Source organism: Aethalodelphis obliquidens, unplaced genomic scaffold, assembly GCF_003676395.1.
Source record: "Aethalodelphis obliquidens isolate GAN/ISIS:26980383/991018 unplaced genomic scaffold, ASM367639v1 scaffold26, whole genome shotgun sequence".
In the NCBI taxonomy this organism is placed as follows: Eukaryota; Metazoa; Chordata; class Mammalia; order Artiodactyla; family Delphinidae; genus Aethalodelphis; species Aethalodelphis obliquidens.
In genome coordinates this window covers 10,234,463-10,262,154 of record NW_020837970.1, presented here as the reverse complement: position 1 = coordinate 10,262,154, position 27,692 = coordinate 10,234,463, and the positions used below count along the sequence as shown (strand labels likewise).

Genomic DNA, 27,692 nt, shown 5'->3' with positions numbered 1-27,692 from the left:
GGAGCCAAGAATTAAAATTCTGGGCTGAGGAAGATGAGAGCTCCTTGGAAAATGTCCAAAGTTTCAGCAACAGGTAAATACCAAAGTGCCTAATTAAATTGATGCTGAATGCTACAGGCAAGACAGCAAGAAAATACTTTGTCACAGTGCTGCAAGAACTGGTTCCAAGTTGTTTCCATCACTTTATGTGGCTTCCCTAAGGAAGTCCTAAGTAACTAAGTAACTTTAAAAAAAAAAGCAGTGCAGACATTTCTTCCTCTAAGGACAATCAGGCACCTACTTCCTTTAAGGTTCTTAATAATTCAACGCAAAATAAGGAAAATCCCAAAAGTCAAAACTGAACACAGGAAAAGGACACATCTCCAGACACAATGTATCCAATAAGGACTTCCCTGGTGGCTCAGTGGTTAAGAATACACCTGCCAGTGCAGGGGACACTGGTCCGGGAAGATCCCACATGCTGCAGAGCAACTAAGCCCGTGCGCCACAACTACTGAGCCTGTGCTCTACAGCCCACGCTCTAGAGCCCACGAGCCACAACTACTGAGCCCGTGTGCCACAACTACTGAAGCCCGCATGCCTAGAGCTGGTGCTCCGCAACAAGAGAAGCCACCCCAATAAGAAGCCCATGCACCACAACAAAGACCCAATGTAGCCCAAAATAAATAAATTTATTTTAAAAAAACATATATATATATATATATATATGTAATAGTCATTGACAGATGATGTTTTAATACTGAAATTTAACCATGACACACTGGACAGCAGATACTACATATTCACTTTAGAAAACAGGCAGCAGGGACTTCCCTGGTGGTCGAGTGGTAAAGAATCTGCCTTCCAACGCAGGGGACACGGGTTCGATCCCTGGTCAGGGAACTAAGATCCCACATGTTGCAGGGCAACTAAGCCCGTGCACCACAACTAGAGAGAAGCCAGAGCGCTGCAACAAAAGATCCTGCATGCCTCGTGAAAGATCCCGCATGCCTCAACGAAGATCCCGTGTGCCGCGACTGAGACTGACACAGCCAAAAAAAAGAAAGAAAAGAAAGAAAAGAAAAAGAAAATAGATAGCAAATATGTAGGATGTTGCCATCCACTCTCTCCGTCCATTGCCCATGGCCCACATCAGGAATCTTTCACAGCCCTCGGTCTTGCTGAGCTCAGACAGGACCTCAGAACTCTATACAACACAGCATGCTGGGAGGCAGCTACCAACCCATCAGCATCGACATTCATGCTGAAGCCCATTTCATCCCAGCTTTGCATAGTCCTCAACCCACTATACCAAAATACTGAAACAGATCTTCAGAGAAAGCCACTACATGATAGTTTCAAGACTACCCAAAAACCTTCATTTAAGTCATAAAAACGTATTTTTCCATATTATGTAATTTCTAAAGGATAATAAGAGCAGAAAACATAACTGCAAACATTAGTTTTACTCTAGACACTATGCTGTTTCACTGAGATACACAAGCGGTTCTATATAATAAATGTTTATATTCATCTTTTTAAAAATAGAATTTGGCTTTATTCAACCCAAACGCCCAGCCCAATTCCAAACCACTCACTACCCTGTCACTCAAACAGTGCTGGGCAGAACACAGACACAAACATAGCTCCATCTGCTAATTAAAACCGGGCATGAAACTGTTAATAGGCATCTGTTGCATTGTTTGAAGCTAATGGGCAAAGACAAAGCTGAAATGGCTCTTCTAAAGCAAACCCAGTGATTTCACTCATTTTCTATTTGGTATTTATGTTAGTGGGGGGTTGGAAGCAGGGTGTTAAACAGTTTATTATGGAGACCGAAAGACAAGTGAAATATCTTTCAGAGTCTAAAATATCCCTTTAAAACTGATTATAGAAAGACAGCATTTTACAGTGGGGGAAATACCATTCTTGTATTAAGAATTCAAATTAAGCACTTTTAATCTTGCCTCAGACATCGTCTAGTTATCTAGAATATTATGAAAGATAACAACTAAAATTTAAGCAATGCTTTATAGCTCATATAGTGCTTTCATAATTCATTCATCCAATTGATTGGCCTTGGAGACTTAAAAGGTGAATAAGATTTGATTCCTGCCCTAGGGAACTCACATCAACGCTGAAAAGTTGGTATAGTATTAGTATACTCTAGTACAGATAAAGGAACGAAGGCCCTAGAAGGACAACTGACTCACTAAAGGCCAGAGATGAAGGAACGGCAGATGTCAGGACATGAACCCTGATCTGACCCCAGACCTATTGCTCTTAATTGACCATGCAATCTCCCTAACACCAAACATGAACCAAGCCGCTACATCGGCTACTTAAATTTCAGAAGATCCATATTATGTTATGTTCCATGATATCACTCACCAGCTAACAGTTACTTCCCCATTCCCCACTCCCACCCTCTTCTCATCCTGCTATGAAAACTCTTTCCTGCCGAATTTTCCCACGTAGTCATTCTAACACACACCAGAGTGCTGGTCTCCAGAACGGTCCTGTGTGCAGGCAGGCAGATCTGACCTAGAGCCAGCCATGTCCTCAGGCCATGTCGGCAGCTCCCTGGTCTCCCACTTCTGGTTCCATGGTTCCTTCCAGGTTCAGTTATCAGATTCCACTAAAATATCAACTGCTAAATTTTTCCTTGTCTTCAAAGACCAGACATTTTCCTCTAAGACAATATCCAAACCTATCTCTCTCCAGCTTTTCTTAGAGGATCCAAACAATCTTGGTGCTGTTGCCAAGAGAACCTCCTCCCTGGTTTGCTGCCACGCAGAACAGCTGGTGAAGCTCTTTGTTAAAGTACGCTTATTCTTAAGACACATCTAGGTCTGTCTCCAAGACTCAGTTTCCCACTCCCATCCTTGATTTGTGGAATGGCATTTTGCATTCGCTAGAACACTAACTGAGGAGATGAGTTTAACCCTTTATGATCAAGTATTAAAATCCTGAAACAGTGTTCTTTTCAAAGCTATCACCTAGATGGGAAGTCTATCGACAGCTTTGAAAGAAAGGGCCATGGGGCTCTCTCCCTTTCTCCTCTTAGCAGAAGTCCAGGTTCCCAAGCAGACTTTCTGCGGACCCCTCTGTCACCCACCGCCGGTCAGGGCAGTTCTTCATTCTGCATTGGGAGTCTGGAAGAAGACTCTCCCTTCCCTTCCTTTGCCCAGATGCTGAGAATTGGAAAGGCAAAAGCAGATGTGTGGCCCAAAACTGCTCCAAAGAAAGATGAAAACAGCTTAGGTCCTCCTGCCACTGTGGACAGCGATGGGGAGAGTGATAACGCAGACAGTGTTCCTGTGCCCAGTTTCCAGAATTCCTTCAGCCAAGCTATTGAAGCAGCATTCACGAAACTGGACATGCCAGCTACTCCAGATCCCCTCTCTGAAGAGAAAGGAGGAAGAAAAGAAAAAACAGAAACAGAAGCTCCTGTCCAGCACCTCAGTCGTCCAGACCAAGTGACACTACTGGCCTGGCTACCTTCTCTATCCGGTTTTCTTTTTTCTGTGCTTTTGTTTTGCTGCTGTAATTTTTAAGTATTTGAACAGATTAGCTCTGGGGGGAGGGGGTTTCCACAATGTGAGGGGGAACCAAGAAAATTTTAAATACAGTGTATCTTCCAGCTTCCCGTCTTCCACGCCAAAATAAAATACTGACACTCACAAGAGGAAAAAAAAACACAGTGACATTAAAATAAGGCTTTATGTACAAAATGTTCAATTTGAAGTTGCCTGTCCCTTACATATTTTTGTTTGAGAGGTTGAAACCATGGAAAACAACTATGAAAATTAAAATCTACTTGCACTACGTATCTGGATTATACTCAGCCAAATGTTGATATCATCTTGGATAAAAATGTAAATACGACAAAGTTTGTTTTTCAGTCAATCAGTCTTGATAAAAACTTTGAATTGCTACCAACCAAAAACAGTTTTTAATTTTAAGCTGGGGTCAGCAAACTCTTTCTGTAAAGGAACAGTTAGTAAATATTTTTAAGCTTTGTGGGACATATATGGTGTCTGTTGCATATTCTTTGTTTTGTGTTACTTTTTAATAACCCTTTAAAAATGTAAAAAACATTCTTCCCTTGTGGACTGCACAAAAACAGGCTGCAGGCCACAGGCCACATTTGGCCTGTGGGCGATAGTTTGCCAACCCCTAAGCGAAAGTAAGTGAATCCAAGAAAAAAATGTTAAGGAATAAAAATGTTAGGGAATAAAATGTTAGGCACTAGGCTGCAACAATTATCAGCACACATTAATATGACGTCATTAGTTATTTTGCACATGGAAGGAATTTTAATGGCAGGATACTTTGATCTCTTAACGTGAAACTACAGACATAGAAAGGGCAAAGGACAGTTACAACGTGCCGAGTTAGCCCATATAAACTCCTATAGGACTCTGAGTTGTATTAGCATTTACTGTTTCCCTAAAGTGATACAGCTACTCCAAATGGGAACACCTTAACTTTCCTCACATAAAAGCAAACGTGCAAAATCGAATTCCTCCCTGGAAAAGATGGTGACTTGAATTTATGGTGGTGATCATACTGATCAGAAATAGCAGCAGCTCAGTCGTGAAAAGTGATCCAGACTTGAATCTGGGGTTTCACTAGAGGCTCTTCTACAATCAGCTGTGTGATCTTGACAGTATCAACCTAAGCTCAGTTTTCTTACTTATAAAACTGGGCCATGGGCATAAGGTAGATAATTTCTAAGACTCTGCTGTCAAACTATGACTATACTAAATAATAAAACCACTCAGGAAATACCCTAACAGGAAGAAGGGGGCAGGGCAGGGGAGAGACAGTTAAGGGAGGAAGCTTAGACTGTCCTGTTAGAGGACAGGGCTGGGTTTTCTCTTTCTGTTCTCCCAGCACCTTGTTCGGTACAGGTCATTCCAAGACATCGATATGACCCTCGCATCAATATTAAAATGTACCCACATCACATAGGAAATATAATTCAGAGCTACTGTATTACCGTTTCCTAGTTGTCTTAATGCTACATTTTACATACATTTAATTAATCGTTATTAATGATCATGTAAGGGGCTTGGGGAGTCAATCAAAATTTTTTTTTTCAGTTCTTGAGTTTTTCGTTTGAACTGAAATGCTAGTTGGTTGTTGGTCCTAGACACTGGGCCTACAACTTCAAATGGATAAAACATCCCTACTCAAAAGTTAAATATTATCTGACTGATATATGAAAAGAGTCCCAACAGGTCAGTTGAAAAAACTGTACCCTCTACCACCCCCAAGAGCAGAAAGGAAATGAGGGAAGCTGGGACATCAGAGAAGATACCAGAACCTTAGATACATGAAAGAAGAAAGCATCTGTGCGACAACTGTTTCTGTAATCAAAATGACTGATTGCCTCCTTCCTTTCATGAATGCAGAACCCCTATCAAAACAGTGTCTAGAGGTGGCAGATGTCCTTTTTTAAAACTACTTAAATTTTAACGAAGCAAAATTAAGACTGTAAATGTATCTCCATGGGAAGAAACAGGCATCCATACATATCTCCCAACACACACACACACACACACACACACACACACACAAACCCCATGTATTAAGAAATGCCCATTAAGGAATGGACAATTCCTGGGACGTAGACCTTATCAAGTTTTGTCAGCAATGATGTGGCAGTCAGAAAAGCCCTGGAAACTTCCACACTGAGGTGCCTCAAGAAATAATTATGACTGGGAGGAGATGGACCACCAACTCTCCCCTCAGCAACCTCAGATCACCTGGAAACAGGGGTGATGGCTGGAGGGGGGTAGATATTGCTGCCAGAGATGTGGACGCTCCAAGCCTATGTTTGTGATCGGTGTGTGTGGAACTTTTCACTAGAATGATGTTAACATTCACCTTATTTTCCTAGCTTAACTTCAACTCCAAAGCATTAGGTTGTACGTATGTACAGTTTTTGTGCTGTTTGAAGGCAGTGGGCCACCACTTCCTGTCAGAGCTCTGGGGCTGAATGGGATTTCCCCTCCTCCATGTCAACTGAAGACAAAGCTCAGAGCCTCTCTTTACCACATCCACCCCACGGAAAATACAAAGGACAACATGACACGTGAGATTCACCCCATTTAACGTCTACCTCCAGTTCTAAGCTCTTTCAGGACACTTGTTTTCCTGCCTTAATAGCTGCAACCCTCCACAAAACGAAATCTCAATCATTAAAAAAAAAAAATTTAAAAATCCACGGAAGAAAGATTGTACTCCTTCAGAATGAAAGGTAACTTTTCAAAGCTACTATTGTAAAAGGAAGCAGGCACCCTCACAGAAAAGGTGGGGCAAAAATTAAGACCAAAAAAGAGGAAACTAATAAAACTATTACAAACAAGCAAAAAAGGAGCTTAATGGAAACAGCATCAGTGAGATTCAGTCACTTTCGATGCAGGGGAATACTTCTGGGAGGGTCACTCATAGAACGGACAAAAGGCAACCCACTCGACTTGTTAGAAACCGTCCTTTACCATCTGGACTGCAGTGTGCATTCAACAATGAAAAAGGGTTATGGGGTTTTGAAATGAGTACCAGCATCAAAAATTAATGCCTTTTGGTTGCCGCAACAGCTCCCATCAAATCTCTTAGGAATATACTTGAGACATGACATTTAAAATCTGCTTCCTCCAAAGAGAAAAAGTCCCACTCAAGAATGACTGCCAAGAACTTGCAACTCAAACTTCCCTAAGCCCAGACTTCATAACACCCAGGAGGTTTCAGACCACTCAATCCATATGAAAGACGCCAGAACAAACAAACCATAGCCTTTCCTAGTGCTTGGCTGAAGAGTGCTCTACACCCCAATATTCTTCTTTTATAAATGATAAACTATCCTTAAAACATAACTCATTACCATAGCACTAGCCCCCTAATAATCCCAGCAATTCATGGCGAAATATGCTGTAAGAACCATTTGAAAGATGCTTAAGTGAGCCGCTATGAGAAGCCATGACATTATCCAGACAACCAAGAGCTAAGATTCTTAAGGGCCTTAATTAACAGCAGCTATTTAACAAGGGAAATGATGTTAAGATCACTTGTACAGGCAGCTTAAAACCAGCTCTGATTTGCTCTTCTTTAGGTTTACGTTTAGAGATCTTGTTACCTGACCAGAGTCTTCCAAAAGTAGGAAGGACAGCTCCCAGCCAAGACCAGAAAAATCAGAATCAATTGAAAGTAACTGAGGGGTATATTGCATGTTGTGATTCGTTTAGCAAGTAATAATTAAAACCAAAGGAAAATATACAGGGAGGCAGGCAGAATGTAAGATCAATTCCCCAGCTGAGGATTATTAAACCTTCAAGGCTAAGAACTTTAAAAATTGAGAAGTGCTGTGGCACAGGAGATAGTAAAGGAATGAACCACATTTTCCTGACCACACCATTCCCAAAGTCACCCATCCTCTTAACACCCCTTAACACTCACAGAACAATTTAATGCTCCATACACCGTATCTCATTATTAGTCACTTTTTGCTCTTTCTCCTGCACTTGATCCAAAGGGAGTAAAGAGAGAGGAAATGGTAACCAGTGCTCCCAGTTACTGGAGAAAGTCCTACTTTCCATTTCCTCTCCCTATCCCATCTTCTCTCTTCTCTGCTCAACCTCTCTACTGTGTATTCTGCTTCCCTTTTTCCTTTCTATTTCACAGCCAGCTCTCCTTTACTTTCTCCACCAAGTATCCTCATTCCATCCTCTGGCTCCCTGAACTCATCTTCTACCTGCAATTTTCTTCTGCCCCCTCCCATGATATCTATGACCAGACTTCTTGTAGCCAGTGCCCCTCATCCCTTACCTCCTGATCACTCATTCCTCCGAACTCCTTCCGGATTCCCGGGTTCTCACTTCTCTTGTCCCTTGTGTCCTCTGTCCTTTACTTCACGGACCTCCCATTCCCATTCCCCCAACCCTTCATTTCCCCCTTCACATTTCCTTCCTCTTTCCTCTCTTTTAATCCATTTCACACCCACTATTCCCTTCTCTCTCTCCATGAGATTTCCTGTGTCCCCCCGACTCTGTCCCTCTAAGACCCCTCCCTGTCACACCCCCAACCCTCTCAACACCCCTAGTCCTTGTTCTTCTGGTTCCTCCTCCCCTTCCTTTGCCCCCAAGTTCCTCCTTTCAACCGCCCGCCCCCCCAGCCTCACGTCCCCACCGGCCCCCCCTCCCTCATGCCTTCACCCTCTCCCACTGCCCTCGCAGCCCTGCTGTCCCCGGGGTCCCTTCCCTGGGGCTCCCAAGCCCTCCCACCCCTCTCTCCCGGCCCCCTCGCACCCGCTCCCCATTTCTCACTCCCCGTCCCCGGCCGCGGCCCCTCCCTCACCGATGGTGGAGATGAAGGTGGTGTTGAAGGCGTCCTCGGAAAAGCGGAATAGGAGGCAGGTCTTGCCCACTCCCGAGTCGCCGATCAGCAGCAGCTTGAACAGATAATCATACGTCTTCGCCATCTTCTCGCTCCGGCCCTCTGACCGCGGAGCGCGAGGAGCGGCGGAGAGAGGCGGGGAGGGGGCCGCGGGCGAGGGGGCGTGCCCGCTGAGCCGCCGCCGCTCGCCCCGCCCCTCTCCCCGCCCCCTTCCTCAAAGAAGGCCTGCGCGCCCCGCCCCGCATGGCCAATCCGCGGAGGCTTCGTCATCACCGCCCGCGCCCCAGTGTTTGGTGGGGCTTGTAGTTCCTTTGAGGAGCTTCGGGCGTGCCCGGGGCAGGCTGTCCCCGCGGCCCCAAAGGATAAAAGAAGAGCCGCTCTGGGCTGGGTGATCGGGGGTTAGGCGTTTCCACTCGAGGTAGGCAGGGAGGGCCGGTTTCCAACTCTGCGTTTCCTACCACCGGAACTTAACTTCGTCGTTTCTTTGTGTGCTGGTGCCTTTCAAATCCAGGACCTCGGAATCTGAGTCCAGCCGATCCCGCATCTCTTCCACCGCGACCCGCAGCTGAGATGCTTTCTTTCCTTCTAGCTGCCCTGGCGCAGGCTGTGGATTATCTGCAGAGTGCCTTACCTGGCTTCTCCTCCAGCTGCTGCCCAGCACCACGTCTGAGCCCCCTCCCGCAGCCCGTCAGTTACGGAGCTCGAAAAGAATGATTGCGGTTCTCACTTGAACCCCACTCCTGTTCTCTTCTTCACGCCTCCAGAGCAGAGCGAAATACAGTGGGTATTTTAGAGGATCTGCTATGCAGACCGCTCATCTCCTCCCGCAGGAAGATGGACAAAAAGTCTGGGAATTGAAATTTTCAAGGCTTGTGCTGCAGGCCTGTGCCCTATAAAACTGCAAGCATTCATGCGAGGCAGGAACTATGACCGTGGGAATCTGGAGGATAAGATTTGGATTTTGTCTTGGCTCAGCTGCTTAATAGCACATAGGCTTTCTGAACCTCAGTTTTCTGATCTGTAAAATGGGTATAAAACAAGTTGTTTCATAAAGTTGTAGGAAAAATTAAGTGAAATACTGAATGTGAAAGCACTCTGAAATCCTTAAGGCAATGTAGAAAAATGTTAGTGGTGATGCTTACCTTCTTCAACCCTCTGTAGGCTCTCACTTTTATGGATAACAAATGGGGGGAAAGCAGCATTCTGTTATACTCAATTTAATCCTTTATTTCTTGCCTTAGATTATTCTTTGTTTTGTGGATGTATGATTCAGGCCTCTTTCAGTCGCTAGGGGCAGAAACCCAACCATATCACGCTCTCATGAAAGGGGGATTTAATGGCTCAGGTAAAGCGGAAGGGCAAGCGAATAGCTAAGGAGGTCTGGGACCAGAAGCTCTATCCATTCAGGGCTCTCTGTCTCTCATCTCTTCTCCCTTGTAATTTTTAACATGTCAAATACCAACAAAAGCTTTTTAGAGTCCTCAATAATTTTTAAGAGGATTAAGGGTTCCTGAGGCCAAAGCATATGAGAACCACAGTCTATGGTTCTTAGGTCTAAGGAAACACCTTTTGGAAGGTTAGAGAAGGTTATTAAGGGAACCAGTGGACTCAACCATTAGTAGACTAAGGAGAAAACTTGGACAGTTAGTTGAACAAGATAGCAGGTTTTTCTAAAACATATCTTGTGTGCCTTGTGACTTTATGTTCAATGCCAGTGATATTCCATTCTTCGTCTTGTTGCGAGACAAGAAAGACGAGAAAATTCAGTTGGGCCTAGGAGCTGCTTTCACCTTCTATTGTGAAAAAAAAAAAAGATAAAATGTGTCATTAACTCACACTTCTTACAGTACCCAGAGGGTTGCTGCTAATCTAATGTCTAATTTCTAGAGTCCACTTGATGGGAACAGATCTCTAAGAAGGTCAGAGTCACAGTTTCTATCCCCTAATGAGGAGGGATTCTGTCCTCTGGCACAGGCTGAGCCTCCTTGTCCCAGACAGTTCTTGGGCAAGTCTGTGAACTTGGCCTCAGCCAGGGCTGAACAAACGTAGACAGCACCTTCCTCTCCATTTGGAAAAGAAGTGAAAAAAATCTTCAAAGACCACTGGAATCCTCTTTCTTCTGTAAAACGTGTACTGATTAAAATAACTTTTAGTTCCACTACCTGCATGCAACTACTGGCATTCTCTCTCTGTATGCATAAGAACACGCTGATGTGGCAAAGAACTTAAGTTCATAAGAGAAGCTAGGGTTAGGAATCTTAAAGTCCCTAAGTTTCCTTAGGGGAATTTTGTTAACTGATGGGAATTAAAAATTTTTTTGTCTTGTTTTCACTTCCCTGGCTTTTCTCTATTAGCAAGTGTGTATAACATTTGGGACTTTCTAGCTGATCAGTCTTTATACCACTGTTGAACCATTCAAGCATTTTGATATACTGACACTACTTCAAGAAGAATCCAATTTTTTTCCTTTTGTGAATTATGAATTTTCATATTTTATATAACAACATGTTACTTAGAGATCAGATTTGGGTGGTAGTAACTATTATTGAATCAAGGCACTTTGCTCGAAAGACTGGACAATAAGTGTATTTGTAGACCTAAGGGTCCCACAGATCACAGATTGCTGGCTGCCACTTTCTTTTCTTTCTACCAGTGGCACGTTACTATGTTCTGAGAAAACCGCATCAATACTTTTTTGCCAGTTGCCCAAACCCACTCTTAAAATGCTATGTCACTGCAGATACTAAGCAGACCAGCACTTTCAATTTAATTCTGTAAATGTTTATTGAAGCCTTTGATAAGTTTAACATGTACATGGCAGCTTGACTTAACAGGAATCTAGCTGTCCAAGGAGTTTACCCTCTGTGGTTTTTGTCAGGCCAGTACTCTGTTCCTCCTGCTTTGGGGCAGCCACTCCTCCCCCTCTGGGGGCTGTGAATCATGGTACTTTATTCCTTCAGCCACAGAGGTGGGCATATGGCCAGGCTAGGTCAAACTGAGTTCTTACACGTGAATTTTCTAGGAAGGTGGGGTGATGATGATGAAAGGAGTTCTCGCTGATGTGAGGTCTTCGTGAGCTTCAGGCTGGTTGATCAGAATGTAGTTCATTTTCCTGTATTATCTTGTTGCTGCCCTCCTCTATATGGTTACTTTGTCCTCAGTCTGGCTTTTCTCATGGTAGCAAGCAGGACTGCCATGTTGCACAATTCCAAGAGCCATTATTCACTTTTTACAGTAGTTTATTCATCCTGGGGGTCTTTAACCCCCAAGAATCTACAAACACATTCTTGAGGGTCTGTGTGTTCTCTAGGCAAATTTTCAAATTAATTCAAGCATTCCTTAACTGGTTTAAATTGTTCCATGACACTTGAATGTGAGAAATGTCACCTTTCTTAACTGCTTAAGTGAAATTAAACTTGGCTGAGACCCCTATTCCTCAAGGGCTGGCAAAACTGGTACCAAACATTATTGAGACTTGTCCTCCCCTTAACTGTATCCTACAAGAATCCAGGTGCTTATATGGTCCTGAAAAATTAGGGACAAAGCAACCTCTGGTTGTCAGTCTGTACCCATCAGTGCTGATGCTTCTGTCCAACCACCCTTGGGTTCTGGTCCTCTGCCATCTGTTGAGCACAGCTGTCCTGGTAGGCTACAGAGATGTCCTTCATGGTGATTATTTTCAATGACTGATGACTCAGTCATCGAATAAGTTCTCTCTCTGTTATCTAAAGTTTGTGTACTTCTTTGTCTTCTCCCTTAAAACTTGAGCCTTTTGAGGAAAGGGACATTGCTGATTTCTGTGTCGCCAGCATGCCTAGAATGATGCCTTACACATAGTAGGTACTGAGTTGTTGAACGAATGAATGAACATCTGACTATCATGCCAGAAGTCTAGGTTGTTGTTGTTTTTTTTCCACACCGCATGGCATGCGGGATCTTAGTTCCCTGACCAGGGAAAGAACCTGTGCCCCCTGCAATGGAAGCACGGAGTCTTAACCACTGGACCACCAGGGAAGTCCCCAGTCTAGGTACCTTCTGGGACACCTTCAGTTTATTATTTGCTATAAGACCTAGGTATTTTTAGCCTCACCAATACTTTTCTGGTTGTACTTTACCTTCTATTTATATGTTATTCATTTTGTAAGTATACTATTTATTGTTGTATTTAAAAAATCAGTGTGATTATACATTATTTCTCTAGCTTGTCAAGACCATATTGAATGATAACTCCTCAAAAATACCAATTTCTCTTATCAACTGTCTGTCATCCCAAACCATGCTATTTGTTTAGTGATAATCCAGTGGGATAATTCTACAATTATCTTCATCAGAGAGGGACACACTGCACTCTTTCCACCCACTGATGTTTCCTGAGCAATCATTGGTTGAATAATGTCTACTCAAACAAACTCACACTGTGAAACCAGCTCAGCAAGGCCTACCTGGAGCATGCAAAGGTATCTGTCATGTGGTCCCTGCCCTCAGTTTGTTTCCCAGGTAATTGAGGGGAGATCCCACAAGCGAAAAGTTCAATGATAAATGGGAGGCAGATACCTGGCAGACACACACTTCATCTATTCTGATGGGTCAGGTGTCTGTTCTGATTGGTTGGCTTTTAATTCGGATTGGTCAGACATCCAATCTGATTGGTCAAGTGCTTATGCCAAACTGTTAAATATTTTGCATATCTCCACTGAATGTAAAAATTAAATAAAAATGACATGATAATACCAAAAAATGGCTACATGAAATTTACTCTACTATAGGGTGGATTGGAAGGAATCTATTCTAATACACTTGTATTATTTCCTTCTCTAATAATAAAGTTTTTGACAATAAAATATGTTAGTGAAATTCGTTCCTTTCATTAGCCTGGGCATCGCTATGTAGCATTTTGTGTCAAATAAGGCACATACACAGTAAGTACTATGTGCTTTGGGTAGAGTTTCTTGTTAGAATGAGTGATTAAAGAAAGCCTTTTGGAACCAACTTTAAAATGGACTTTGATCCAATGGCAAAGTCAAGATGTTATGAAACTCACAATCAGCATCATAAGAGGTATTGAGATACGTGTGGCAGTAAATAATAGAATACTAAATGCTAAATAATAAAAATATTTACTTAATCATATACTAAAATAATCAGATCTAGAACTAGCGACAGGTGAGTGATCCAGCAGCTCAAATGACATGCCCAGGACCTGGTTTCTCTCTCTTGGTTTCTTAGCAATGCTTCCTCAAAGTAACACTGATTTCAACAGCCTGGCCTCATGTGGTTGCAAAATGTCTTGCTGAAACTCCTGGGACACCTAGATTCAAAGAGAGCAGAATGTAAAGAATCCTCTTTCTCAGGAGTTCAAATAAATACCCTAGAATTCAGTTCCATGGGCCCTGACTGCCCTTCCGTGAACCAATCCTAGGGTCCAAGAGAATGGCGTAAGCCAACTGGCTTAAGTCATTCGAGCTGAATACGGGGTCAAACTCACCCTAAATCACAGGATCCTGTTAGAAATAGAGAAGACAGGAGGCAACAATGCTGTAGAAGCAACCAATGAAAACTATAACCTGTTTCAGTGTCAAATGCATATAGATATTCATATCGTGTTCAGTTATGTTGAAATTTCTGGAGAGGTCATGGGGCTGAATCCAGGAAAATTCTGACTTGTCTTTCTCTTAAACAGACGGATTGATGTTGAACTGGAAAGAAGAGGCAAGAGAGAAATACTGTTTCCTTGAGGAGGCGATGGGTGGTCCAAAGCTAGAATTAACACAGGCACTTAGACACCTGGTCCCTTTTCTACCCCACTTCAGCAACCAGGTAAGGTTAAACACTTTGATAGCCTTGAACTTTCTAAATTCTCTATCAGGCCCTGACAAGCCTGTCCTGGGACTTTTTAAATGGAAGGAAGATTGGACAAAGCATCAGGTGACCTGGGTTCCGTTCCTAGCTCTGCCCCTAACTAGCTCTGTGACCTAAAAGAAGGACAACAACCCTTCTGTGCCTCAGTTTCCTCATTTGTAAAATGAAAGAGGCTGGACTAGAGAATCCATTTCTGTCTATAAAATCCTTTGGCTCTTGAACCCAAGCTCCTAACAGATATCCTGAGATCTGCCTTAGGGGTTCTGGTCTTACAGACTTCGGTCTCCAAGGCCAACTAAACACCCTAGTGAATTGAGGAGATTCATCAACAGGCCTAGGAGGCCTTGGAGGCCAGGCAGAGTGTGGGGCTGGAAAGGAGCCCAAGACACCTAGTTCCTTATTCTAAAAAGCATTCAGTTCACCCTATGACTCAGTTATCAGTACTTCTCTCTTTCCAAGGAGTGCAAAGTTTCAGTCCTTTCTGTGACGAGAACAAGTTACTGGGTTGCCAACAACTTATTGGATTGCCAATCTACAGGATGAAGAGAAAAATGAAATTCTCCTTTGTATTTTGAGCCATATTCAATCAGATTCCTGCCTCCAATTCCTGCTTAATATGGATAATCATTTCCTGAATAACCTTAAACACAGATTTCACTCCCACCACCAATTTAACAGCAGCAAGGGCTTATAAAACAGAGTTTATCAGGGAGCACGGTGAATGCTCCCAAACCTGTGATAAAACACCCTATCTCTCTTGAAATTTTTGCTCTTGCTGTTCAGGCAGAACTGAAGAGTTAACATGAAATCAAGCAGATCTCTTTGATTACTCATTTTTAAGATTTACAATTATAAATTATGGTACAATCTAATAGAATGCTGAAGAAATAAGGCTGAATAGGTAATTCTTTGGGGCCAGGATGAATATTCAGATTAAGAAGAACTGTTAATGAAATCCCAATCACATAGTAATTTCCCTCCTATTACTTTCTGAAACTCAAGTAGCTGTATGGCCTAATTAGGCCTGTTTTGGGGATTATCACAACATTTTATTTCTGCAGTGAGTGACATCACTCGGCGTTTAATATTCATTGAGGCTTTTACGAAACAGAGAGGTTTCCATATGTCTCTAGAGCAAATCATTTGTGTTTGCCATCTGCTACTCAAGAGTAGTTTTATAGACAAAGAATGCAAATCACTTGATTCTTTAATTACTTTGGGGTTAGGCTATACTACAGTTGGGATTGTGGGACAGCCAATTCACTGCTAGGAGAATACTGTTGTTTACTTAGCCACCAACTTAAAGAATTCTTTTCAAGCAAATAGCATGAAAAGAAATTGAAGCCTAAAATTTGTCCTTTTAAGTAGAGGCAAAGACCATTGTGAAGTGATGTGTGAGGCTTTTCTGAGTTGGCATTAAGGAGACACTACCAGAGCGCAGGACATTGAGGTCAGTGTAGCAAGCATCGGTTCTCTTTTCTTAGTTCTGACACCAAAGGAATATATGACTCAGTACTTAAAAAAAAAAGCCAAGGATCTCCTTGAGCTCAGTATCAAAAAAAAAGATAATTTACTCTTAGTCACCCAGGAGCTAATTACCTTGGCTTTGGACTCAGTGCCGTTTGTTTCTCTTTCCCCCATTCTCATTAGCTTCTTGAATTGTGGATAATTCTCTGCTCAGTAGCATCTCCACCAGCCTATGGACATACACCATTAGTTTTGCTTCATCAGGAGTAACTTCAAACAACAGAGTTTTACCAAAAGTGGAAACCCTGGAGCTTTAAGGTTATCTGTAGATTTCAATTACTGATGCTTTTTCTAAACTTCCTCACAGTAAAATTTCATTCACTGCGATTGTTAGCACATAGAATGTGAAAAATTGGCAACTGAAAGGGACCTAGTTTGGCCATTGACTAGCTATGAGATCTTAACCTCATGGCCCTCTGATGTCTAAGACTATTTTCTGCTTTAAGATGCTATAAAATCAATGCGTTTAAGAGATCGTTTATTCTAATGTTTCCAAAGTTTGTACCTCAGGATACTAAGTGAATCAGCAGATGTTAGTAGGTGAAACTAGAAGAGAGGGTTTCATGGTCAAACTCGTTTGAGAAATGCTGCTGTCAAAGTGTTTTGAAGGTACAGCTTCTCCGAACCCTTCATATGCTGCTGTGCCTTGTGACTCTCCACCACTGGGTGTGGTGGGCAGCTTTTCCAACACTGCTGCCCCAGGCTGCTTTTTGAAGAAACGTCTTATGGGACCTGTGTTTTGCGGAATTTAATTTGGGAAACTCTGATGTAACCTCAACCCTTCGTTTTAGACATGAAGATCTAAGCTGTAAAGTCCTCCTGTCACGATGAGAATCAGCATGTTTACAAGAAGCTGTCCAGAAGCAAGGCGGCATCCATTAGCAGAGTGCCTGACACACTGGACTGAGAGCACCTGTCTCTGCCTCCTGGTTTCTCCCGACTCCCAGGGCAGGGCTCCCTCATGCTGCCTCTGTCACCATCACACCCAAAGAAAGGCCAGCCAAGGGCTGGGGGCAATGTGATGGCTGTTCCCTTCCTGCCTGGGGCTTTACCCTCAAGTCCTGGGGGACTGACAGGTATTGTACTAACTGAAATGAAAATCATTTTATGTGCAGAAGCAAATTCACCCAGAATTCTGAAAGTGCAAAAGACTAGATCCTTAAAGGAACATTCTGGATGCTGTGTTTTTCAGGAAAAAAAGGCGAATGTTAAGTAATTAAGCTAACATTCGCGTTCTTTGTTTTCTATTATTCTATATTTTGAGTGAGTTACAGGATGTGTTAGACAGTCCCATCACTCCCAGGCTAATTTCTTACAGTGACATCTAAAGTTCTGTAAAATGATCTGCACAATAAAATGGTTTTAAAGGTGAATTACTTAAATTTCTGGAGGGCATGAATTATATTTACATTGTATCCCTAATGACTAACACAGGGTTTGGCATATATCAGGCACATAATGGTAAATACGTTTGCATTAATTAGTAGATTATAATCTGATGATTAGGCTTTAATAAAATAATGGTAATAACATATTTTTGTTTGTTTCACACTAGTATATTTAGAGGTTCCATTTTCACTCCTCAATAGATTTTATATATTTCTCATATGCTTCTTCACTCATTAGTTCATCTAGTTCTGAAGGGTTACTGTGTGTCATCTTTTTTTTTTTTTTTTTTACATCTTTATTGGAGTATAATTGCTTTACAATGGTGTGTTAGTTTCTGCTTTCTGAGTGTCATCTTGATCAGCCAACCATCTTCATAACAAGATCTGTTGACAAGTCCTGGATTTTCTGCTAGAGTTTCATTAATTTTAGTTACTTCTCTTGATAAGAGAATAGAGTTCACTAGCAGCTTTCACAATTTCCAAAGTACCAAATTCCTCATTTGTTCAATTTTGTCCCAACTTCAGGCAGACTACAGTAAACAACATCTCCCAAAGCTTCCTATGCAAAATTGCTGATTCGCACTATTCCAACACTGTTTTCTGTTGTTACGTATTCATGTTTGTGAATTTATGGCCGGGGCGCATTGCCCCGAGGGCGCCCGTCCGCAGTACCCAAGGCAGCGGGGAGCAAGGCGCGTTGGGCGCAGCGATGGCGCGCACGCAGGCTGCAGACCGCGGCCCGCACGCTCCAGCGCCATGTTCGCAGGGGCGCAGGGGGTCTCCGTGCAGCATCTAGAGCACCCCGGCCGACGGGGGCAGGGGAGGCCGCTGGTAATAACATATTAATGGTACTAATTAATGATAGCCTACCTTTTCAAAAATCTCTAAGATACATTCCTTGCCCTGGTTAAGGTTTATAATCAGAAGCTGGTTAACACTCCTTATTTGTAACCTATTTTCATAAACAATTGCACTGTGATGTGGTGTTTCTTTTAGGTAGTAATAAATGGGATCACTTCTATATTTGACTTTAAGACACACGCACATAGACTTAGAATTGGAATGAGTCAGTGGACATCAAGTTCTGTCTTCCAGTCATTACAGAATTCTGCTTTCGTCACTTGGCCTATATTAAACATCCCCAGAGATAAAACACATAATAATAAGCTTGAAGAAATGTGTGATCCTGGAGGGCCTTCTGAGTTATCAAAGAAGGTTTAAGTCATGTTGGTAAATTATAGTATGTGTTCTGTACAGTTGACCCTTGAACAACATGGGCTTGAACTGCATGGGTCCACTTAACATGCAGATTTTTTTTCAATAAATATCCAAAAATATACATATAGAACATCCTGTGCAAGACTTGAAGTAGATAGCCTATCCATACGTAAGCATGAAGTGAGTGATATTTAATACGAAATTAATTTTAGTTTTCTTACTGTTTCATAAATTTGCTTTCAAAGAATTACATGACCATATACTATGCCTCTCTCTCCCTCCCTCTCTCTCTGTCTCTCTGTCTCTCTCTTGTAACTGGAGAAACTGCATATCTGCCTATCATCACGGGTATGTGGTTTTTAAAAAAAAATAACAATGTTTCTAATACTGTAGTATGAATATGACTGTAATACTGTATGCCATAAAAATGGTATAACCATTCATGTGGGTATATGCTAAGTTACAGTGAAGCAATAGTATCAATTACACTAGGCTACCATAAAGCAATCATATTGCTCCTTCTTTGTTATCAATGCATGAATCATTTTATCTGTAAATAAATATGGATTTTTTTCACATTATATTTTCATTTTTGATGTCTAGTGTTGTAAGCAGATAGGGTAAGGGGTCCCCGGAGAAAGACAGCCAAGTATGGCTCCTCTTGACATAAGAGAAGCCATTTTTGGCCTAAGCCACTTTGTGATCTAAGTCTGGACACAACGCTTGTCCTTGAACTGGTCTCAGTAATTAATGATCTTAAGGGAACAAAAGAATGCAGGAGCAAATGACTGTTATCAGGCAAGAGAAGTAACAATAGCAAAGGTAATATATCAGTTGTAAAGACTCCCAGTTCTGCTTCAATGGTAAAGATTAGCCTGAAGCACTTTCTTGGGCTGTTTTGTAGAATTTAAACCTCCCTGGAGCACTCAACCACCAGATCAACTGAAACCTAAGGGATGATGCTGTTGACCTTTTCTGACCCTGGTGACTTCAATCAACTAAAGCTTGGACTCTGTCAATCCCCAACTGTATGCTGAATTCTCTGCTCAAGCCCCTTCATGAATGAATATGCATGTACCCTCAGCTTAAAACGTCACCAATTTTGGGACTTTCCTGGTGGTCCAGTGGTTAAGAATCTGCCTTCCAATGCAGGGGATGCAGGTTTGATCCTTGGTCAGGGAACTAAGATTCCCGTATGCTGCAGGGCAACTAAGCCTGCATGCTCTAGAGCCCGCACACCACAACTAGAGAGAAGCCCACGTGCCTCAATGAGGAGCCTGCATGCTGCAACGAAAGATCCTGCATGCCACAGCAAAGATCCCGCATGCTGCAACTAAGACCCGATACAGCCAAAATAAATAAATATTAAAACAAACAAAAAACAACAACAACAAAAACTTTGCCAATTTTGCTGTTCAGGGAGACACTGCTTTGGGAAAGATCCCCAGTGTTCTCCTTACTTGCTGCAAGTAACAAATCCTTCCTTCTCCTGATCTTTGGCTTGGCTGTATCTGTTGGCTTGACCCCCACCAAGAGGTCAATACAGTTTTTTGGTAAAAATTTTGGCAACCACGCAGGGACATCTCGCCTAGCCCCTTTGGGTTCTCCCAGCTCTATGTTGCTGGGGTCCTGCAGGCAAGGGCATAGGAGAATCCCTCTTGGTGCCTGAGTTGTCAGGTCCATGCACCTCAGCTCACTTATCAGACTCAGAGGCTACTCCAGACATCTTGATCTGGAGTGTCCCTTTGAAGAAGTGAGTGGCATTCACCCAACAAATCAGCTTCTGTCCCCATCTCAACAGGGGAGGAGGAATGACTCAAGAACTGTGCAGTTAATCTTGTCCAGTAAGCAGATAGGGTAGGGGATCCCTGTTGAAAGAGAACCAGGCATGGCTTTCTTGACATAAGAGAAGCCATTTTTGGCCTAAGCCATTTTGTTATCTGAGCCTGGCAACAGTACTTGTCCTTGAACAGGTCTCAGTAATAATGATCTTAAGAGAACAAAAGGACAAACTTAGGCAAAAGAAGTAACAATAGCAAAGATAACAAATTGTAAAGACTCCCAGTTCTATTTCAATGGTAAAGGCTAGCCTGAAGCACCATCTTGAGCTATTTCGCAAAATTTAAATGCCCCCTCAGGTGCTCAACCACCAGATCAACTGGAATCTAAAGGATGATAGGGTTGACTTTTTCTGACCCTCATGACTTCAATCATCTAAAGCTTGGACTCTACCTACCACCTAAGCCCATTCATGAATATGCGTGTATGCTTAGCTTAAAAATTCCCTAATTTTGCTGTTCAGGAAGATACTGCTTTGGGAAAGAACCTCAGTGTTCTCCTTGCTCCAAGTAATAAATCCTTCCTTCTCCTGGTCTTTGGTTTTGTTGTGGCTTTTGACCTGACACCCTCCAAGAGGCAAACCCAGTTTTTGGGTGATAGTCTGGCCAGGTTAGCTTGGACTCTGAGGGGTTGTCAGACAATCCTGACCTCAGGCTTGGGAACCAAGATCCCACAAGCTTCATGGCACAGTTAAAAAAAAAGGAACAAAGAAAAAAAGGAGCAGTACAATATCAAAGAATAAAAAACAAAATATTAGAAAGATAAAAAATAATTAGGAAAAATAAAACTATAATTGAAACAACTGCAACAAGGTGAAATAAAACCACAACAGAAAAAAGAAAACAGAAAAGGGGGGAGGGGGAAGAACAAACCAAAAGGAGGGATCACTAATAAAGTATAAAGAATAAAATAAAATCAGAAAAATAAAAGATTAGGAAAAATAAAAATATAAAAGAATCAACAACAATGAATCAACAAGGTAAAACAAAATCCAATCTAAAAAAGGAAAAAAGAAAAGAAAAAAAAAGCCTTGGCTATGGGGGTGGAGTTTAGGCGGGGATGGGGGGGTGGAACTTAGGCAGGGGCGGGGTTTAGGGTGAGGCGGGACTTAAGCAGGTGGCGGGGTGACGTTTGAATGTGGGGCAGGGCCTCTGCTTAGGACCTGCGCAGAAGGGGAGAGGCAGCACGTGGAAAGGAGGTCCTCTGGAGTGTGGGGTTCCGGAGTTTGGCAGTAGGGCCCTGAGTGAGGGTGTGTGGGTGGGTTTCACGCTTAGCGCAGTTGGAGTGCGCAAATGTCTCCGAGTGTAGAGATGGGGCCCTGGGTGGGGGTGTAGGGGCGGGGCCTGGACTCTGTGCAGCAGGAGGGAGGCTCCGAGGGCAGAGCATTCGGCCCAGGAGCACGTGGTGTGATGCCTAAGTGGACAGGGAAAGCACTGGCCACGTTCCCTTCCAGTCCTTTGCACCCCTCACCCATCATCTCACCCAGGGTCTCCCCCGTCGTCACTGGACCCCTAACCGTGGGTAGGTCCCGCTGGCTGTAGGAATTCCTTCCCTCCCCCTGCTGCCCCTCAGGGATGCCGGTCCAGGAGGTCCGGCCTTTACTTTTGTTCCCCCTTCCCTCCCTCCCACTCCCTCAGGACCCGCAGCAGGAGGGGGCCTCGGTGGGCAGAGGATCAGGCCCCAGCTCTCAGCAGGCTCCTGGGGGCCCAAGTGGGCAGGGGAAGTGTGGCCACGTTCCCTTTTGATCCTCTGCCCTCCCAGTGGTCCCCCAATTTCCCCCTTTGGGCGTGGGATCCCTTCCCCTCCCCCAGCCACCCCTCAGGGGCGCCAGTCCCATCCCACCTCCACTTCTCCCCCCACCTTCACTCCCCTCACACCCCATGTACTACCCGATCGCTGGAGGTTCCTCCTGTCCCCTTAGGTGTCTGTGGTCCCCCACCGGTGCCTGGTAGGTGCCCTAGTTGTGAGGAGATGCAAATTCTGCATCCTCCTAGTATTCCATCTTGACTCCACCCCACCTTTTGATATTTTTGACAAAATTCCCAAATATCATATTCTTTTTAAAAAAAATTTTGGCCATGCCACACAGTTTATGAGATCTTAGTTCCCCAACCAGGGACTGAACCTGTGCCCCCTGCAGTGGAAGTGCAAAGTCTTAACCAGTGGACCACCAGGGAAGTCCCCCAAATATCAAATTCTAACTGAAGTTCTTTTGACCTCCAGCTAACTATGATGCTTCAGAGGACCCCTGAAGCACCTCAGAGAGAGATATTAAATTAACTAGGATTATTTGGTATGTTAAATTACATGGGAAGCACTGTCAAATGAGTGACAAGCTTTCTCAGGTTATACTGTAGGGATAAATGTTATTAATATATTATTAATATAGACACTCTAGAAATTATATAAAATTTGGATATGTCCTGGTATATAATGTTATCTGTCGTAATTCTAGGTATTATCTTAAAATGTTGTATGTCACAGCAGTAACCAACATTCTTTGTCAATTACATTGTAATCAGGTGTTAATCACGCCTTTTTTTTTTTTTTTTGCGGTATGCAGGCCTCTCACTGTTGTGGCCTCTCCCGTTGCAGAGCACAGGCTCCAGACGCGCAGGCTCAGCGGCCATGGCTCACGGGCCCAGCCGCTCAGCGGCAGGTGGGATCTTCCCGGACCGGGGCATGAACCCGTGTCCCCTGCATCGGCAGGCGGACTCTCAACCACTGCGCCACCAGGGAAGCCCAATCACGCCTTTTTAAGTCTTGTCATTTACAGACAGTTATTGTTCTACTCTGATGTTCTGCAAAAGTGCTTCATCTTCAAGAAGATTCTTAGGAAGGATGTTTTGATAAGTGTAGGTCTTTGATAAATTTCTGATCATACCACTGAACTGGGTAAGAAATTAAAGAATCTTAATGAAAACCTGATGGCTTCATAAAACTGTTAACAAAAAGGATTAGCTATTGAGTGAACTAATGAATATGGTTATAATTTTTATTGTTTTTGTCTAAAATGTTACTGGCTTTAATCTGTGTTTTCCAGATATAAAGAAACCCTTCCGCTCAAGCTAATTATGACTAACAGCAATTTGGTAAATTATACCTTTGGAAGTAAAACAGGATCATTTGTCTTTTTCTTTCTACCTGATCCCTCCAAAAATTAGAAATTCTTAAGTTCCCAGCAGCATTATCAGGTAAATAAAGAAGGCCACCACCTAAAAGGTACAGGAACCTCAAGGTATTTGGGGGACCTTGAAAAGGGCGGAATTCACTCAAATCTATAGATATTTCATGTGAAATCTGTGACAGGCCCATGGCATGGCTTTCCTGGCTTTAAGAGACCTTTCAAAAGTTCAATTGAGATTCCTTATGAAAAGCTCCAGCCGAGCCAACTTAGAAGAGCCTAAGTAATCAATTAATCAGACTTATTTTGCAAATTAGTCTTAATTTGGCTATATTTGCTAAAAATGAGGGTAATTGTAGAGAAAAATTATGTTTCAGTGGATACTAAAATCAAGTTTTGTTAATTGAGGTCTGTATTTACTGCCTGAGACTCACCTCCCAGATAGCTACTTATTGTTACATTACATAATTGTAAATTTTAAATGAATTGCTAAAAAGACACTCTAAGTTTGTTTCTGAAGCTTATCACAACAATGTATCTTTAGAAGAAGATCAGATGCCCCATGTCAAGGCCCTATCAAAATTGAATGTTATTGTGTTAGCCATATGTTTGCCCTGATGTTCAGGAGGAAAAGAAAATTATCTAGTGAAGTTATCACAGAGTGTAACTACTCATGACATGTATCACTGCTTGCTTTAAGTCTACTGCTATAAGCACATGTACAATGTTTGTGTTACAATCTGGTATAATGGATAAATGTATATATAACCTACAAAATGTTTCCCCATTAACATACCTCTGAGCCTGTTCACAATATTGATTAACTTCCCCCAATGTGGATAACTAGAAGAATATCTATATATTAACAAAAAGGAGGCTTAGCACCAAGGGACATGATGAACCCAGGGCAGGCATCAACCACCCTGGCATCAAGGGACAAATATTTTTGTCTATTGAAAGACTTTCAATCAAGAGGGGAAATGATGAAAAAAAATCTTCATATTGAGATATGGGCAAGTCATGCTGGCTTATACATGGTTTAACTTAAACTTTACTGACCAGAATGGCCTGTTTTGTGGCCTGTAGAACATGCATTGTACATCTGCTTTGGCCATTGAGGAGAGGATGCTTTTAGAAATCAAACATAGAGGGGAATTCCCCGGTGGTCCAGTGGTTAGGACTTGGTGCTTTCAGCTTTCACTGCAGTGGGCCTGGGGTTCAATCCCTGGTCAAGGAACTAAGATCCTGCAAGCTGCATGGTGTGGCCAAAAAAAAAAAAAAAAAAAAAAAGAAGAAGAAAGAAATCAAACAGACAGAGGACGTCATCATCACTCACATAGAGGCTTTAACAAAATTTACCCAGCAAGCCTTAACAACAGTAATCAGGCTGTCAGTCTAATGAACTCAGAAGTTTCTATGGGGCTTCCCTGGTGGCGCAGTGGTTGAGAGTCCGCCTGCTGATGCAGGGGACGCGGGTTCGTGCCCCGGTCCGGGAAGATCCCACATGCCGCGAAGCGGCTGGGCCCGTGAGCCATGGCCGCTGAGCCTGCACGTCCAGAGCCTGTGCTCTGCAATGGGAGAGGCCACAACAGTGAGAGGCCTGCGTACCACAAAAAAAAAAAAAAAAAGTTTCTATGATGAAAAAGCGGTCCTACAAAACTGCATGGCCCTTGATATTTTAACAGCCTCTCAAGGAGGAACTTATGCTATAATATATACCAAATGCTGTTTTTAATACCTGATAAGTCTTCTAATATAACTCAACTTATGATGCACATGAAAAACCAAATCTCGTCTCTGAATGATCCCCTTCCCAGTTTAGGGAAAATATTAGAAAAATGGTTTGGTTTAGGGGGCTCTTAGCTCAAGTCTGTGCTAATGATGTTGCAAAGTTGCTGTTAACTGTCTCTCCCACTGTGCCTCTTCTACACCTGCTAGAATAATGCTATTCAAGCAAGGTTCAGACACTACTTTGGTGGACCCCAAAACCTACCTAGCTCTAGCAGCAAGAGATTTTCACTCCTCTAACTAGGAAGACTAAAACATCCATTCTCAGCAGGAAGCAATTACAGAAGACTTACCTTCAGTCCAGTACCCCTCAGGACTGAAGAGTGAAATATCTCAAGGGGGGATTTTGTAAGCAGATTGGGTAGAGAGTCCCCAGAGAAAGAGAACCAGGCATGGCTTTCTTGACAAAGAGAAGCCACTTTTGGCCTAAGTCATTTTGTGATCTAAGCCTGGCCACAGTGCTTATCCTCAAACAGATCTCAGTAATTAATAATCTTAAGGGAACAAAAGAAGCAGGAACAAATGACTGTTACCAGGCAAGAGAAGTAACAATAGCAAAGATAGCAAATCAGCTGTAAAGGCTTCCAGTTCTATTTCAGTGGTAAAGATGAGCCTGAAGCAGTCAATCACCAGATCAACCAGAACGTAAAGGATGATGATGTTGACCTTTTCTGACCCTTGTGACTTCAATCAACTAAAGCTTGGACTCTGTCGACCTTTGCCCAATTCTATGCTGAATTCTCCTCTGCTCAAGCCCCTACATAAATATGCATGTACCTTTAGCTTAAGTGGAGACACTTCTTTGGGAAAGATCCCCAGTGTGCTCCTTACTTGCTTAAGTCCTTCCTTCTCCTGCTCTTTGGCTTGGTTGTGTCTTTTGGCTCAACACCCACCAAGAGGTGAACCCAGTTTTTGGGTAATAGTGTTAGTTATCTGGATAACATCTACAGTGTTTTGTATCATATAAGACAATATTGATGTAGATACTGACAGAAGATTCATCTTGTAAACAGACAACATAAACATACAGTATCAATAAGTATAGTATAGTACTGTAAATTTTTTTCTACTTTATGATTTTCTTAATAAAATTTTCTCTTCTGTAGCTTACTTCATTATAAGAAGAGTATACATTACATATAGCATACAAAATATATATTAATGGACTGTTTATGTCATCAGTAAGGCTTCCAGTCAACAGTAGGCTTTTAGCAGTATGTTTCGGGGGAGTGAAAAGTTATATGCAGATTTCTGACCGTGTGGGGTAGGCACCCCAAGCCCCCACATTGTTCAAGGGTCAACTATATTTTCATTTAATAAAAAAATTTTTTAGCACCTACAATATATAAAGCAACTCTCCAGGTACTATAAGGGTAATAAAGATGAAACTGATCCAGACCATCTCTTCAGAAGCCAATGGTGGTCGACAGATGAATGGATAAAGAAGATGTGGCACGTATATACAATGGAATATTACTCAGCCATAAAAAGAAATGAAATTGAGTTATTTGTAGTGAGGTGGACAGACCTAGAGTCTGTCATACAAAGTGAAGTAAGTCAGAAAGAGAAAAACAAATACCGTATGCTAACACATATATATGGAATCTAAAAAAAAAAGGTTCTGATGAACCTATGGGCAGGACAGGAATAAAGACACAGACGTAGAGAATGAACTTGAGGACACTGGGAGGGGGAAGGGTAAGCTGGGACGAAGTGAGAGAGTAGCATTGATATATATACACTACCAAATGTAAAATAGATAGCTAGTCGGTGCTTTGTGATCACCTAGAGGGGTGGGATAGGGAGGGTGGGAGGGAAGTGCAAGAGGGAGGGGGTATGGGGATATATGTATGCATGTACCTGATTCACTTTGTTATACAGCAGAAACTAACACAACATTGTAAAGCAATTATACTCCAATAAGGATGGTTAAGAAAAAAAAAAAAAAGAAGCCGGTGGTGGGACTTCCCTGGTGGTCCAGTGGTTAAGACTCTGCACTCAATGCAGGGGGTGCAGGTTCGATCCCTGGTTGGGGAACTAAGATCCCGCATGCCACACAGCGGGGCCAAAAAAAAGGAGAGAAGCTGATGGCCTTGCAGGGGAGGTGGAGCACACTCGTAAATAATTACAATGCCAGGTAAAATTATGATCTGCCAGGAATGTGCTGTTGTGTTATTTATAGTTCTTTCCAAATTAGTTTATTTTTCTTTCAAAACTGGTAGTCTATAGTTAAGCGATTATCCAGTATATTAGAACTCCCTGTTCCCTAACTATTCTAGATAAATGAAAGGTTACATTCCTCGATATCAGTGACATCAGGTATTACTAGCAGCCATCAGCATTGTCTGAGAGTCATTCTTCTCATTCAATGACAGGACTGTACCATTCCAGCAAGGTCTTATTGACAGCATCACATCACCTTCTTTGGACATACAATTCACCTGAACTGGATGGGTGAGGAGGATGGATCAGATAATGTGGAAACTTGAACTGTGGTGGGGAGGCTGAGGGCATGCCTTCAGGAAGTTGGATACTTGTGTGGGTGGCAACACAAAAGTAGATGGGCCATG

The 27,692-nt window shown here is 42.7% G+C and overlaps 2 long non-coding RNA genes across 3 annotated transcripts in view; one reads left to right on the top strand and one right to left on the bottom strand.

Moving 5' to 3' along the window:
* Positions 1 to 4,675: 4,675 nt before the first annotated feature.
* Positions 4,676 to 27,692, bottom strand: part of LOC113629100 (uncharacterized) — a 36,763-nt gene continuing 13,746 nt past the window's right edge. Inside the window, exons 5-6 of one of the 2 annotated variants that reach the window (XR_003436389.1) lie at positions 12,412 to 15,935; positions 4,676 to 4,686 (exon numbers count right to left, since the gene is read on the bottom strand). This is a non-coding gene — a long non-coding RNA (uncharacterized LOC113629100). Of the gene's footprint in view, positions 4,687 to 12,411; positions 15,936 to 27,692 lie in introns of those variants that run through there. The other variant, XR_003436390.1, reaches the window with a different exon arrangement.
* On the top strand, positions 12,722 to 16,957 carry LOC113629101 (uncharacterized). Its single transcript, XR_003436391.1, has 3 exons — positions 12,722 to 12,836; positions 14,060 to 14,196; positions 16,557 to 16,957. It is a non-coding gene; the product is annotated as an uncharacterized LOC113629101 (long non-coding RNA).